Raw genomic sequence first — 6,000 nt, forward strand, 5'->3', positions numbered from 1 at the left:
AGCTCTTCTCCTGCCTGTATTCACCTATTATCTGCCAGCCTGTGGCCCACCCCTCCCTTATCTGCTTGATATTCGACACTCCTGATGAAGAGCTCAGGCCTGAAATGTCGACTGGCTTTTACTTCTTATGGATGCTGCGTGACCTGCTCAGTTCCTCCAGCAACAGTAAATTTCTCGTTTACTTCCACGTTAGCTCATATCGCTTTAAACAGAATGAATGGACTAACTCGCTGAGATTAGGAGAGATACAAACCAGAAGACATAGGTTAAGTTCTATTAGATTGGATAGATACATGGATGGGAGAGGTCAGTGGGACTCGTGAAATAGTGGTCAGAACAGACTAGAAGGGCTGAATAGCCTGTTTTCTGTGCCTTCTATGGTTCTAAAAAGTTCTAAAAAGGAAAAAAGTTTAATGGGAACATTAGGGGGAACTTCTTCATGTAGGGAGTGGTGGGAGTGTGGAATGAGCTGCCAGCTGAATTGGTGAATGCAGGTTCAATTTTGACATTTAAAAAAAATTTGGACAGGTACCTGAATGGGAGGGGTATGGAGGGATATGGACCACGGGCAGATCTGTGGAACAAGGCAGAATAATGGTTTAGCACAGACTGGAAGGGCCGAAGGGACTATTTCTATGTTGTAGTGTTCAATAGTTATAATCATTGTTCTTTATAATGGAATTATCAGTGCACACCAATAATTTTCCAACACCAAGCACCCTAGCTATAATTGGTTAACAATTCCATTATGGAGATGCCATGTGACTGGCAGGGCAGCAGAAAAAGAAATGGATGGGTTTACTTTGAAATTGCATTCCTGAGGCACCATATTCCCTGTGTCTAAAATGCTTGCTGCCTCTTCTTATTTCAGAACACTTCATTCTGACAAGAAGTTCTGCTGCCAACCATCAAAATTTGGCTTGAATCGAAGATTAAAACACTGCAGATGCTAGAATCTGGAAGGAACATAGAACACATTAAAAACTCTCAATGGGTTACAAGAGGACACAAACGCACGCAGGGTGGGTTGCCAACGAAAGAGGCACCATTGCAGGTCACACCAAATAGGTCCCAGCGCAATCGACAAACGTGCTAGAGTAACACAGCAAGTCATACAGCATCCAAAGGAAATAAAAAGTAACCTATGTTTTGGACCTAGCCCCTTCATTAGATAGAAGCAAAAACAGCCGGGTGCCTGAATAGAAAGGTGGGCTGCGGAGGGGGCTGGTGGTGTGGAGGAGAGGAGAAGAGGGTGGAAGGGGAGGCAGGACATTTTAATTCAGGCACCTGTTTTTTTATGCATACATTTTGAAAGGTTCGTTGCCCACCCCATCACAGCATCGGCAGATTTTCTTGTTGAACTCCACCAACCTACCAGACCTCTCTCTCGGGTCCTTTTATGCCATGGTATTGAACTGGTGTCAGGCATACCTTCTGCTCCACATCCATCCTTTGAAATAGTCCTGGAGGTAGAGTTGGGTGGGGGTGGGGGGGGGGGTAGTGTTTCATGGGCAATTTCTGCAATGAACCAGGTCAGGTGTGGTCTCCTCCCTTCACTCTCTGTTTTATACCTTCCAATCGACAATGAAACAAAGCAACAAACATCAGTTCAACATTGAGCGATGCCTTCCCCAGCCATCTGCCATTAGTGATCAGAAAATAAAACAAACAAGAGCAGGAGTTGTCTCAATCCGGACATCCAGATCCCCAATGTAGAACCACCAACCCCATCTTCTGCTCCCAATTATCAGCACTTGACATGTGGTCTTCAGTGCCTTAGCAATTCAGTGCCTCATTGAAATACCTATTAAATATTGTGGAGTCTCTGCCTCCTCCATGCCTCTGGCAGGTCCCCTGAAGAATGTGCCCCAGCCCCAACTATCTTACTTCCTTCCTTTCAGCCTAAGATCAAAAGTGTGGCGGAGGTTCACCCATTGGTTAGAGCTCGTGACGGTGCCTTCAGATCAGGTGACAAAATGGCATTGAGATCAGCAAGGGCTGAACTCTCCCGTGCAATCAGGAAAGCAAAGTGGGGGTTTGCTCAGAGAATCCACAGACACCTGTGTGACACTGGCAGCATGAGGCAAAGTTCCATGCCATGCATATAAGTGACGACCTATCCTGGACTCACAACACCTCCTTATGGAGTCAGGAAGGTGCAGCGGCCCATACATAACCTAAGGAGACTGAAGAGGGCAAGGCTACTAGACATGTGATAACACTTTACAGGAGCACATTTAAGAGTCTCCTCTCTGGCTGCATCATTGTGTAGATGCAATGTGTCAGACTGGGTCTAAATAGAGGGTCATTAAAACAGTTGAGAGGTTTACTGGGGATCTCCTTTTCCTCTAAAGATGACATTTACTGGGAATGCTGTCTAAATAGAATTCAAGAAATTATAAAAGATCCTTTCCATCCAGTGAAGATCCAACTGCGCTGAGTGGGTCACGTCTCCAGAATGGAGGACCATCGCCTTCCCAAGATCGTGTTATATGGCGAGCTCTCCACTGGCCACCGTGACAGAGGTGCACCAAAGAAGAGGTACAAGGACTGCCTAAAGAAATCTCTTGGTGCCTGCCACATTGACCACCGCCAGTGGGCTGATATCGCCTCAAACCGTGCATCTTGGCGCCTCACAGTTCGGCGGGCAGCAACCTCCTTTGAAAAAGACCTCAGAGCCCACCTCACTGACAAAAGACAAAGGAGGAAAAACCCAACACCCAACCCCAACCAACCAATTTTCCCCTGCAGCCGCTGCAACCGTGTCTGCCTGTCCCGCATCGGACTTGTCAGCCACAATCGAGCCTGCAGCTGACGTGGACTTTTACCCCCTCCATAAATCTTCGTCCGCGAAGCCAAGCCAAAGAAAAAAGAAAGAAAGAGAGCATCTTCAACCCATTACCATCAAGAAAGATATTCAGAAGCATCAAAATCAGGACTGCCAGGCTGGAAAATAACTTCTTCCCGCAGGCTGTGAGATTGTAACTGACTGAATCATCCCAAAACATTTGTACTGTATATATTTATTTTAAATTATATCTTTATGTATATATGTGAGTATTATATGCTGTGTATTGTGTCTGTTTGTGTGTGCTCCGTGGTCTGGAGAAATGCTGTTTTACCAGTGACAACAAACCATTCAGCCCAATTGCCAACTCTTTCAGATAATAAAGCAGAGTGGGGTTATGGGGCAGAAAGACCTGAACAACATTCATGCATTGCCTGATGTGACAAGTAATAGTTTATTGCAGAAAGAAAAATAAAAATCCACTTTCAAATGGAACAAGCCACTTGGCCCAAGACGTCAAACATTATCACGTTGGACTCCCTCCCCCACCAGATCCTTCGATCAAACTGGGGCTCCCATTGATCAGAATCTTACCCGAACCTGCAAATAAATTCTGTGGCCACAAGAGCTGGTCAGAGGCTGGGTATCCTGTGGAAGAAACTCATCTCTTGATGTCCCAAAGCCTTCCCCCATCCACGAAGTCCTGAACAAACTGGGATATTCTCTGCAAGAAAAAGTCTTTGACTGTCTACCTTATTTCTTATGACTTTATAAACTTCTGATGATCCTTTCTCTGCCTCTGATGGCTCAGAGAAAAGAATCCAAGTTTGTCTGAGCTCTCTGTATACCTCATGCCTTTTAATCCCAACAACATCTTGGTGAATCTCTTCTGCATCCTCTCCAGATTTTCCTCATCCTTCCTGAAATGCAGTGACCTGTAGTGCAGGCAATACTCCAAATGTGGCCTGATTAAAGTCTTATACAGCTGCAACATGACTTTCAGTTTTTATACTCAACACTTTGAACGATGAAAGCAAGCATGCCGTGCACCTTCTTTACCTTCCTGTCCACTTGTGTTGCCATTTTCTGGAAGCTGTATCCTGAGATCCCCCAGTAGATCAATGATCATCCTGCCATTTATGATATATTTAACTCATGAACTACTCTTTGCAGACGATGCCGCTTTAGTTGCCCATTCAGAGCCAGCTCTTCAGCGCTTGATGTCCTGTTTTGCGGAAACTGCCAAAATGTTTGGCCTGGAAGTCAGCCTGAAGAAAACTGAGGTCCTCCATCAGCCAGCTCCCCACCATGACTACCACCCCCCCCCCACATCTCCATCGGGTACACAAAACTCAAAACGGTCAACCAGTTTACCTATCTCGGCTGCACCATTTCATCAGATGCAAGGATCGACAACGAGATAGACAACAGACTCACCAAGGCAAATAGCGCCTTTGGAAGACTACACAAAAGAGTCTGGAAAAACAACCAACTGAAAAACCTCACAAAGATTAGCGTATACAGAGCCGTTGTCATACCCACACTCCTGTTCGGCTCCGAATCATGGGTCCTCTACCGGCATCACCTACGGCTCCTAGAACGCTTCCACCAACGTTGTCTCCGCTCCATCCTCAACATTCATTGGAGCGCTTTCATCCCTAACGTCGAAGTACTCGAGATGGCAGAGGTCGACCAAGCCAAAGAAAGAAGAAGAAGAACTCTTACATTTGACCTGTTTGAATTGCTAAAATGCAATACTTCTTACTTTCCTAGATTAAACTCATTCAGCCTGCTGCATCTTTTGACAACCTTTATCACCATTCGCAAATGCACCAATTTACAAACTTACAAATTTGCCCAGTATTGTAGAACGCGCCAGAAGAACCAAAGACTTGCTGATCACAAGTAGATCAACCAGTCCAGAATGACCTGGTCTTCCTTTAAGACCTGCCAGTAGGTGTGGCTACATTCTCAGCCAATCACAGACATCCTACACTACAATCTGTACATATACACATTGGTGATAGAATCTGTACTATCACATTCACCCCTTCTTTAAGAACTGACCCCGGGTGGATGGAGGTTAGGAGCTGTACCAGACAGGGGGCCTGACCATCTGGCATGACCACCGTGGTGCCGGGATTGGGGTCACCGGAGTCGTGTCGTCGGCAGGCCCATAGGGTGTGCCACTGCTTCGCTCAATTCCCCAACAGTGTTGTTGACAGACTGGCCTGAGCTGGTGGGGTGGTGCTGGACCCTCTGTTCAAGCAGATGACCTGGGGAGAAGGAATAGGGGGAGGTTGGGTTAAAGGCACTGCTGCGCCTGATCCGACTTGGGCTAGGTCCCTTACCGAGACTGTGTCCTCCCACCCGTCTAGGTACTCAACGTAGGCATAATGTGGGTTCGCGTGGAGCAGAGTCACTCGGTCAACCAAGGGATCATTCTTTGAGTACCGGACGTGGTCGTTCTCGATTTGGATTTCCTCGGGAAAGAGAACATCCTTTCATGGCGGGGGTGGCATTGGTCGTGGTGCATAGGAGGGAGCGGATGGAGTGTAGGGCACTAGTGAGCACGTCCTGCCAGCAAGAGGTGGGGAGACCTTTGGACCGGAGGGCAAGCGTAACTGGTTTCCAGATGGTGGCATTCTCTTTTTCGACTTGCCCATTACAGCATGGGTTATAGCTAGTGGTCCTGCTGTTTTTTTCACACTATGAACCATGTTGACCAAAATACACATAGATATTTCCCTCTTGAATATACACAGTGTCATTTTCTCCCCCTTTCCCCCCCTCCCTTCCCTCCCTCCTTCAACCCCCCTTCCCACCCACTCAGCGTTCAACATATATGATACATTAAATCGATTAAACAATGTCATCACACAACAAAAATAAACAAGAAAACTGTCATCTACTCTTACATTCTGGGTCAGTTCATTTCGTCTTCTTTTCATTCTATCATTTTAGGTGGTGGGGGTCCGTGGTAGGACTTCTCTGTTGTATTCCATGTATGGTTCCCAAATTTGTTTGAATACTGTGATGTTATTTCTTAAATTATATGTTATTTTTTCCAATGGAATACATTTATTCATTTCTATGTACCATTGCTGTATTCTCAGGCTATCTTCTGATTTCCAGGTTGACATAATACATTTTTTTTGCTACAGCTAAGGCTATCATAATAAATCTTTTTTGTGCTCCATCCAAATCGAGGT

Source organism: Narcine bancroftii, chromosome 3, assembly GCF_036971445.1.
Source record: "Narcine bancroftii isolate sNarBan1 chromosome 3, sNarBan1.hap1, whole genome shotgun sequence".
Classification (NCBI taxonomy): Eukaryota; Metazoa; Chordata; class Chondrichthyes; order Torpediniformes; family Narcinidae; genus Narcine; species Narcine bancroftii.